The 11,173-nt window shown below is 36.7% G+C and overlaps 1 protein-coding gene across 1 annotated transcript in view; it reads left to right on the top strand.

The window, feature by feature from the left end:
• GC (group-specific component (vitamin D binding protein)) overlaps positions 1–11,173 on the top strand; it is a 64,855-nt gene that overhangs the window by 10,378 nt on the left and 43,304 nt on the right. The gene's annotated exons all lie outside the window — the stretch shown is intronic.

Genomic DNA, 11,173 nt, shown 5'->3' with positions numbered 1-11,173 from the left:
AGGAATTATCCATTATTGACTACTGATACAGATAATCTCACTCTTGACTTTTCCTTATTCTTTTTAAACGGACAAGAACAGATACTACACTTGATCTTAGCCAAAAGGCCAAGAAGTGATCCTTATTCTTTTTATATTTTCTTTTCCTTGATCTTAATTATGCCATTCAAATTACTTTACATTTTTACTAATTTATTAGTGAGTCAATGTTCCTTAAATAAGGTTGTAACATTTTTGTAAAATATTGTGGGGTATAAATCAGTAAAATAGACTATGTTCCTTTTAAGATCTCTGACTAAGTCAAATCCCAAGAAATCTTGAAAATAGTCCCCTTCACCCAAGATTTCTCTGAGGTAGCTCCAAACCTGCAAATCATCACTGTAACCAGTTAAACCAGGATCTTTAACCACAAATATTCCAGAAATGGCTATGTCTTGCCATATTATATGTCTTAAATTATATAAAACATAGCTTGAGACATATATCACCATTTCAGACTGCCAAACAGTTATTGTACCTTCGAGTCCTGTGGAAATACTACAGTGTCCTTTTGAAAATAATAAAACATTTTGCAAACACTAATTAGACATTTTCAGCAGTGCTTCAGAAGCTGATTGAAGTGGCTGCCCAGATCTTCAGATGAATTCTTCTGAGTTGATTTTGAGTTATAGTATCCCTATGTTTTACAGAGTAGAATTGTCATTTGTTGTCTTCATAGCTATGACCTATTGGAAGTAAATATCCCTTTTCTGAGGCAGGTCTTCATGGGTTCAAACCACCAACATTTTAGTTAATAGTCCAACAAGTAAATATTTGGACTAACCAGGAACTTCCTTGAAAGATAAAGAAATATTAAATCTGCCATATCAAGATGGTATTACGGGAATTCTTTTACTTTAGATACTCCACAAGAGACAGAAGGTTATGCTTGCCAGTTTAGTTCCTTCTTATCCCAAGACTGAAATGTATGTAGCAATAATCTACTTAACCATTTCTCTCTCTTTTGCCAAAATTGCTGATTCAATTACATTACTTTCAAGGGGGAAAAAAAACAAAACTAAACAGGATATTGCCATATTATAAGAACTTATGGCAAGAAAAATCTATTTATTACAAAAATATTCTTTTTGCTTTAAGTATCTTATTTTCAACATACATATTTCTACTAAGCATCAATCAAACCAGAAGAAAAAGGAGTGTCTCTTGAGTTAGTAAGTGAGCTATATATTTCTCTTCTACTGTTTGTATGCCCGTCTGACATAGAGAGGTGTCTTGCATGTTATTGTAGGAGCTTTACTAGCAGTATTTCAAACTCAAGAAAGGTCAACCATATAGGCAGTTTTCAGAGGAACTTCTGGAATAAGGCAGATCAAGAAGCAGGATTGACCATGCACTTCTGAAATAATGGGACAGCAAAAGCAAGCATATTTAAAAAGCAAGAAAGAAATAAAATACCAAAATGAATGTCGGAAGAGATTCTCAATTTTTTTTATTATTCACAAGCTAAGCAAAAGAAAAAAAAATCAAAGGACTGAACAGAAAATTTCAAATTGCATCTTAATGAGACAAAGCAAAATTTCACCATAGTACTTGATGAAATGTGCAAAGAACAGGAATTATAAAATTAAAAGGGAAGAACAAGTTCGGTATACTTCAGGCTAAAAGGACCAAAGAAAAAATCTAAAGCCTTGAGTTGTAGGACTGTAAGATATTATGAACAAAATACTACATGATTCAAGAAGCGTCATAAGAATATGGAAGGAGATTTTGTACAAACTGTAAACAAACCAGTATAAAAATGAATATTTTTTTTAAATTATAAGGAAGGGGGAAAAATTAAATAAGAATTTGGAAGTAATAAACAGGGTAATTGTACTTAGATAGAATTATTTGACATTGAAGCACTTCAGGATCTAGCATATGGTCAAGAGCCCATAACACTGAAGAGCTAAGTTAAATATTCACTTAAAGCAATGAAATAAAAAGAGAAAATAAAGGCACCAGGAATAGACAGGAAATGACATGAGGTCTTTCAAAAAACAGATGCAGGCCTGGATATGCTCCCTCATCTATGTTAAGAAATTTGGAAGACCTGGTCAGTCTTTTAGAAGAACTAAATATCGATTCTCATTCTGAGCCCATCAGAATGCAGAAATTATCAAGCATTAATAACACATTAGAATCTTGCTGCAGATTATTTAAGAACATTTGGATCAGTGCATCAACAGGAAACTGACGGCAAATTCAAGTTGAATTCAAAACAGATTGAGGAGTTAGGGATTGTGAGTGGCTTATGGCTAAAAGCAGAGAGAGGTACTCATTAGAAAAAGGTTCACTTGGGTTTATTGATTTTGCAATGATACTTGATGGTGTGGATCATTAAAAATTGAATAACATTGAAATAATAGAAATTCCAAAATACCTACTAGTACTTTTGAGGAACCTGTATATGAATTTAGAAGGAATCAATGGAATAGAACAAGGAGACACTGCATAGTTTAAAATCAGCAAAAAAGTGAACTAGAGTTTTAGCCTTCCACTGTACTTTCAATCTGTATTCCAAACACATAATCCCAGAAGGTGAATCATATGAAAAACAATGCTGAATTAGGTTTGAAAGATTTATCAACACCTATTTTATGGCAATGACACAATTCTACTTGCTGAAAGTAAAGAGGACTTGAAGCTCTTACAAAAGAAAATAAAATTCAGTATGAATTACACATCAATATCAATAAAACAAAAATCCCCACAACTTGTTCAATAGGTGATGTAAAAGATCAAAGTAATCAAATATTTCATTTTACTTGGATTCCTGGTGACTTAGTGGCAAAAAGCTGTGCTATAATCCCAAATTCACACAGTTCAAATTCACCAGCTGTTCCATGGGAGAAGGATAGGTTACCTCCTCTCATGTGATTAATTGTCTCTGAAAACCTGCTGGAGGGTCTGCTACGGGGTGATTTTGACTCGATGATACACAACAACACAATCAACAAACATGGAAGAAGCAATAAAGAACAAAAATCAAGTGATATGTTGCAGAGGACAAATCTGCTGTAAATGCCTTATTTAAAGTGCTAAAGAACAGGGATATCTGTTTAAAGACTTGGGTATGACTCACCCACGCCATGGTATTTTCAAGTGCTTCCTATGTGTCTGAAAGTTGGACAACGAATAAGGACGACTGAAGAATGGATACTTTTACATTTCAGTGTTGATAAACAGTATTGAGAGTACCAAGGACAAAGAAAAAACAAATCTGTGCAGGAAGAAGTGTAGCCAGACTGCCTCTTAGAGAGCTCATAGCACATCATTTGGACATATTATCAGGAAAAAACAGTACTTGGAAAAATCACATGTTTGTTATAAAGGTGTGGGATTTTCAAAACAAAGTAAGACCTTCAAGGGATGGAATGACACAGTGACTGCAACAATGGGTCATGCTGGTCAAGCAATTTTTCAGTATCTTGTATATAAAGTATTACTTACTATGAGTCAGGATCAATTCGATAGTGCCTAATGGACAAACAGGGTTATTGTAGTATCCTGAGACATTACTAAATTTTTGTTTCAGTCTTGTAAATGGTTATTGTTATTTGCTATCTAGTTGGAACAAACTCATAGGTTTGAATAGTATGCCTTTGATTTAGCACCGTAAATCCTTACCACTGAGCCACCAGAGTTCTTTATTAATAGTTATTCAAAAGTGAAACTATCTTGTTTGATTCGGGAATATAGCTGTTAAGAATGTCATGAAGAAGAAATTTAAAATAAGCAAAATGTCACTTTGAAAACAGATTTGACTAATTCAAACCAAAGTCTTTTTGATTGACTAGGAGACAGTGAGATTGGTACAGAATAGAGCAGGGTTTAGGGCTGTTGTACATAGGGTCGCTATGAGTCTCAGGTGACTCGACGGCACATAACAACAACAATATACACTAAGATGTGTCTGATTCAGGCCATGTTCTTTCCGATCACTTGTTATGCATCTGAGAAATGGACAATGAATAGAGATGTTGTTGTTGTTATGTGCCGTCGAGTAGCTTGCGACTCATAGCGACCCTATGTACAACAGACCTAAATCCTGCTCTATCCCGTGGCAATCTCACTGCCTCTGACACACTGATCTCAATTGCCCCAGTCACTGAATCAATCCACCTCATAGAGGGTCTTCCCCTTCTGCACCATCTCTCCATCCTCCCAAGCATGATGTCCCTCTCCAAGGACCTCCCCCTCTTTACAACATGTCCAAAATATGTCAGACAAAACCTCTGAATCCTGGCCTCCAAAGAGCCATCAGGTTTAACCCTGTCCATGATAAATCTGTTCGTTTTCTTGGCAGTCCAGGGTACATTCAATACTCTTCTCCAGCACCACAGCTCAAAGGCATCAATTCTCCTTCTGTAATCCTTAGTCATTGTCCAACTCTCTGATGTATAACAAGTGACTGCAAAGACCATAGTCTGTATCAGACGCACCTTAGTCTCCAGAGTGACACCATTGCTCTTCAGTATCCTGGAGAGGTCCCTAACAGCAGACTTTACCATCGCAATACATTTTTTTTAATTTCCTGGCTACTGGTGCCAAGAGTGTTGACCGTGGAGCCAAGCAGACTAAAGTTGTTAACAACCTCAATCTCTTCACCATCCATCCTGATGCTGCCTATTGGTCCAGTGATGAGAATCTTTGTCTTCTTGATATTGAGATTCAATCCATATTGAAGGCTGCAGTCCTTGATCCTCTGCAGCAAGCATTTCAGGTCCTCCTCAGTTTCAGCAAGCAAGGTTGTGTCATCTACATAACACAGATTGTTAATAGATCTTCCACTAAGCCTGACAACACACTTCTCCTCAAAGAGCCCAGCCTCCCGGATAATCTGTTCTGCATACAGGTTGAAAAGGTATGGAGATAGGACACATCCCTGGTGTACGCCTTTTCCAATTTTGAACCACGCAGTGTTTCCTTGCTCTGTTCTGACGACTGCATCTTGGTCCAAGTATAGGTTTCACATTAGAATGATCAAGTGTTCTGGGATTCCCATTCTTCTCAGAGTCAGCCACAGTTTGTTAGGGTCCGCACAGTCAAACGCCTTTGCATAATCAATGAAACAGATAGACATTCTTCTGGTATTCCCTGGTTTTAGGTAAGATCCACCTAACATCAGCTACAATATCCCTAGTACCACGACCCCTTCTAAACCCAGCCTGGCCTTCTGACAATTCTCTGCTGATGTGCTGTTCCAGTCGTTTTTGAAAAATCTTCAGTAGAATCATGCTTGCATGTGAAATCAATAATATTGTTCTATAGTTTCCACACTCTGTTGGGTAACTCTTCTTTGGAATGGGAACGAATATAGATCTCTTCCAGTCAATTTGCCAAGTGGTTGTTCTTCAGATTTCTTAGCACAACTTGGTGAGCATATCCAGGGCAGCATCTGTGAGCTAAAATATGTCAATTGGTATACCATCTATTCCTGGGGATTTATTTTTTGCTATTTCCTTCAAAGGAGCTTGAACTTCTTCCTTCATCATCATAGGCTCTTGCTCATATGTGATTTGTTAAATTCTTCTGTGTCTGCCAATTCCATTTGATACAGTGACTCAATATATTCTTTCCATCTTCTTTTAATACTTCTGGGATCATTTAATATTCTACCTAAAGCATCCTTGATTATGGCAACTCGAGGTTTGAATTTGTTATTCAGTTCCTTGAGCTTAAGAAATGTTGAGCGAGTTCGGCCCTTTTGATTTTCCGACTCCAGCTCCTTGCACATTTCATTGTAATATTTTGCTTTGTCATACTTTGCTGACCTTTGGAATCTTCTGCTCATGTTCAGCTCTTTAGCATCTTGAATTCTTCCTTGTGTTTTGGTTTCTCTATCCATATTGAAGACTGTAGTCCTTGACCTTTCTGCAGCAAGTGCCTCGGGTCCTCCTCAGTTTCAGAAAGCAGAGAGTATAAGGAGTATACCTATCTGTGATGTATCTGTAATATAAAAGGTCAGTTACTATGGGGGACTACAACAAACTAAGCCTTCATTGTTTGACATTGACAATAATGAGAATCAAAGACCTCTTTTTTCTTCATATTCATTCTTCATTATGTAATCCAAATTGAAAGTTTAAAATCCTTCTATATGGATTACATCTTAACATCAAGAAAACAAAGATCCTTACTTCTGGGCCAACTGGCCAAATCATGATAGATGGAAAACAGATTAAAACTGTCAGTAATTTCATTTCACTTGGATTGACTATTCACCCTTAGTACTAGATGTCTGGAGACCAGGAGACATACTTTTTTTGGCAAGTCTGTTGTCAAGGGCTATTCAAAAATACTGAAGATCTATGATGTCAGTTAAAGGCAAGATTGTTTCTGATTCAAGCCATGGTCTTTTCAATTACTTCCTATGCTTCTGAGAGCTGGAAAATGAATAAGAATGACAGGAGAATTGATGCATTTTTAACTGTGGTATTGGAGAAGAGTATTAAATATACCACACTGATTGCTGAAAGAACAAATATATATGTCTTGAAAGAGGTGCAACCTGAGTGCGCTTTGGACATGTTGCTCAGAGAGGCTATTTCTTCGGAAAGGTACATCATGCTTGGAAAAGTGGAGGGTCAGCAAAAGAGGAAGATCCCCAATGAAACAGATTGACATAGTGACTGCAGCAATGGTCTCAGTGTATCAGAGATGATGAGGAAAGGACAGAATTCAGGTTTGTTGTTCATATGCTTGGTATGGTTGTACTCAACTCAATGACATCTAACAACAAACAATATACATGTGGAAGTGGAACAATAAATAAGAAAAAATTAATAAGCATTGATGCATTTGAATTGTGGTATTGGGGGAGAATATTAAATATAATATAGACTGACAAAATAGAAAAAAATCTGCCTTGGAAGAAGTGCAGCAGAATGTTTCTTAAAGGGATTAATGGTACGATTTTGGTTTACTTATTTTGGACATCTTATCTGGACACATTCTTGGGAAAAGTAGAGATTCAATAAAGGAATATAAGACCCTCATTAAGATAGACTGACACAGAGACTGCAACAATGAGCAGAGATTGTTGAGATGACCCATGATCTAGAAGGGTTTCATTTTGGTGGACATAGGATCCCTATGAATTGGAGTTGATTCTAGGACACCTAACAGCAACAGCTCTAAGGAAGTCGGTTCCAATTTAAAGTGACCCTTCCTCCAATTTCTGAGTCTGTAAATCATAATGACTCCTCATCTTTTTCCTAGTAACTGTAGTTGGTGTAGATATCCTCCAACTGAGATATACAACCTGAGATGCATCATCTTTGACTAAATAGTTAAAGTCACTAGGAACTATGCTATCAGAGCATCTGAAACCTGTACACAGATTAGAAGAAGTTATTTGACAGAAGAAGTTTAAACTACACGGTTTAAACTTAAGGAAGGTATGTGCACCAGAGTTATAGCTTTTCTCTATACCCGTTCAATTTTTATGTTGAAAAAATAATTTGAGAAACTGAACAGTGAAAAGAAGAATGTGACCTCAGTATTGGAGGAAGATTCAGCAACAACTTGCACTATTGAGATAATGCAATCTTGTGTACAAAATTCAAGAAGACTTTAAGCACTTACTGGAGAAGATCAAAGATTAGAGTCTTCAGTATGCATTACATCTCATTAAGAAAATCTCAGCCAGATTAATAGTAGAAGTTGACAATAATTTCATTTTACATGGATCCACAATAAATATCTATGATAGAAGAAGTTAAGTAATCAAAAGAAATGTTTCATTGGTGAACTCTAATGTCAAGGTCCTTCTGAGAGTACTAAAAAAACAATAAGGCCAGTTTAAAGATTAAGGTGTTCCTGATGTAAGACATGATATTTTCAATTTCTTCCCATGCATTCAAAAACTGTTGTTGATTGCCTTTGAGTTGAGCACAACTCATAGTGACTCTATGAACAAAAGGCCTGAAGTCCCTCTACTTCTATCAACATTTATCAAAGTTTATAGAGTTTCCAGAAGCAATGAATATAGAAGAAAAATTTATTCCTCTGATTTTTGGTTCTGGTGAAGATTATTGAATATATTATAAACTGCTAAAAGAACACATTAATCTTCCTTGAAGGAAACAAAACATTTGGACATATTGTCAGGAGGCACCTAGATACAGATACAACACTTGGAAACCTAGGTGTTCAGTGAAAGAGAATGTGAGTCTTAACAAGATAAGCTGACAAAGTGACTAAAACAGTGGGCTTGAGCATAGCAAAGATTTAGCGTTCAGGGTAGGGAAAATTTTCCATCTTGTAGTTATAAGAACCATATCCTATTGGTAAGAAGCTGGGCTGCAATCCAGAAGGCATCCAATTCTAATCCACCAGGTACTCTGTGGGAAAAAGATGGGCAATCTCCTCCCATGAGATTAACTACCTCTGGTTCCAACTAGAGGGCACACAATAACAATCTATTAGTTTTAAGGAGTTCTGGTGGTCTAGTGGTAAGAAGCCGCACTGCAACCTTAAAAGTATGTGGTTCAAATCTACCAGGTGATCTGCAGAAGAATAAAAGGCAACCTCCTCCAGTGAGAATAATTGCTTGAAAACATACTTATGGGTCAGCTATGAATCAGTTCCGATTCAAGAGTTCACAACAACAACAATTCTAGTTATAGTCCTATTCTGAACCATCTCTACCATTTCTAATATTCTTTAGCCCATTCTTTCAGTTATGCATCATTTCATCTTGTTGAGGATCAAGCTTCCTCTCTTTTTATGGCCCAATACCAGGCACAGCATAGGTCAAGTTTCTATTGTTCATAGGGTCACCAGAAATTAGCAACAATAACAAGAATTATAGTTAAATTAATGGTCCCTAAGACTAAAACCAATGATTATTGTTATTATGGAAAAAGTGATATATTTCAAACATATGTGATAAAAATTGGGAGCAAACTTAGAAAGCCTAGCCTATGAAATAAATAGGTTGGCAAAAACCAGCCAAAAATACACAACCAGGAAAGGATAACACTGACAAATGGGATCTTCTAAAGATTAAGTCCATGTGTCAAAAACTTGCCAATAGGGTTAGCAGAAAACCTACTGACTGGAAAAAAAACATTTGGCAATGACATCTCAGACAAGGATCTTGTAAAAAAAGTTTACAAGATACTACAGTGCTTCAAAAAAAATTTGATAACAGAATCATAAAATGGACAAAAGACATGCAAATATTTTTCACAAAGGAAGAAATGCTCAAAACCACTGGCAATAAGAGAGACCCAAATAAAAACCACAATGAGATATCATCTCATTCCAGTAGCAGGGACAATGTTTAACAGGACTGCAAGTAATAAATTTTGAAGAGGATGTGAAGAGGCTAGAATTCTTACATTGGTAGTAGGATTGTAAAATGGTACAACCATGCTGGAAGGCAATTTAGCACTTCCTCAAAAGATGAATACAGAAATGTCATATTACCCGGCTATTCCACTGCTAAGAATATACCTACCACAAGGAAATTAAAACTGAGACACAAACAGAGATTTGTACACCAATGTTCACAGCAGCATTATTCACTATTGCAAGAACATGGAAACAGCCCAAATGTTCAACCACAACTGAATAGATTGAGAAATTGTGGTACATTTACATAACAAGCAGCACTCAGAAATAATGATTTCATAAAATACTATCTGACATGGGAGAGGCTAGAGAGCATTATGCCGAGTGAACTAACCCAGTATCATAAGACTAATTCTTAAACCATAATTGTAAAAACAGAATAATAACTAATAAAATGTAGATAAAAGTACAAAGGGAGAAGGTGAGAAGCACAGGGGAGCTGAAGTTGGGAAGAGGAGGCCTTTTGGGGTCACAGAATTTGGTGGCCAGAGGAAGGCGATAAAGGAATTAGAATAGCTCTAATACAGCTCTGAAGAGACAAGGTGGTAGTTGGCATAGATTAATAGTGATTTTATTTTTAAAAAAATTATGAAACATGGCATATAGGAATGATCATATGAAAATTAATGTGAATAAAGGAATGTGTGAAACACAATGTATATCAATGAAACACAATATATATAACACAATGTATATAAATTTTATGTGCAAACCAACACATTAAAAAAAATAAACAAGCCTAGGTGAGAAAAGGAGAGAGCTAAGTAAAGATGAAGAATTAAATTTCAAGTGAAAAAAAATTTGGTGCAAAATTCAGAACTAAGAACAAGCTTTGCTTAAATCCAATTTGACAAAGAAGACAGAGTAAAAGTCTAAAAGACGTTTCTTGTTGTTTGTTAAGTCAAGAGAGAAAAGTATTTGTGTCTCTCTTAGAGCTAGGGATTTTAAACATTTCTTCTTGTGTTTGTCCTCCATCTAAATATCTTCTTTGGTGAAGTGATTATTCATATCCTATGCCCATTTTGCAATTGGGTTGTTTCACCTTATCTTGTTGAGGTGCTGGGGTATTCTGTAAAATTTAAATATAAATCCCTTGTCAGACATATCACTACCAAAGTGTCGTCGAGTCAGACGTCGGCGACCCTATGACCGAAAATCCTCAACAGTTGTGTGACTTTCATCCTTTCTCCAGGTTCATAGGGTTTCCAGAAGCAAGCTATTACGGAAGTGGATGCCGCTCCTGCTTCCAAGCTTGTTTTAATTGTGGAGCTCTACCAAACACTGTCCCCTTTGGGTACCATTAACGCATTTGACACATCAGTGTCACAGTGTTCAGCTTCACAGCAACCACAAGTTATCAAATGTTTCAGGTTCTCCTCAGTTTCGGCAAGCAAGGTTGTGTTATCTGCGTAACACACATTGTTGGTGACTCTTACTCAAATCCAGACATCACACTCCTCATAGAGCCTCACAAATGATCTTTTATATATGTTGTTCTTGTTGTTGTTGTTGTTGTTGTTGTTGTTGTTACGTGACGTCAAGTCGCCTGCGACTCACAGCGACCCTATGTACAACAGCTCTAAACTCCGCTCTGTCCTGTGCCAATCGCACCGTCTCTGACACTCCCATCCCAATTATCTCAGTCACTGAATCAGTCCACCTCGTAGAGGGCCTTCCTCTCCTGTGCTGTTCCTCTACCTCCCAAGCATGATGTCCCTCTCCAAGGACCGGTCTCTCTCACAACATGTCCAAAGTATGTTAGATGGAGCCT

The sequence above is a fragment of the Elephantulus edwardii genome, unplaced genomic scaffold (assembly GCF_000299155.1).
Source record: "Elephantulus edwardii isolate Elephantulus edwardi_28Jun2011 unplaced genomic scaffold, EleEdw1.0 scaffold00192, whole genome shotgun sequence".
NCBI classification, from domain to species: domain Eukaryota; kingdom Metazoa; phylum Chordata; class Mammalia; order Macroscelidea; family Macroscelididae; genus Elephantulus; species Elephantulus edwardii.
The sequence above is the reverse complement of the archived record's forward strand: the minus strand, read 5'-3'. Positions and strand labels throughout refer to the sequence as shown.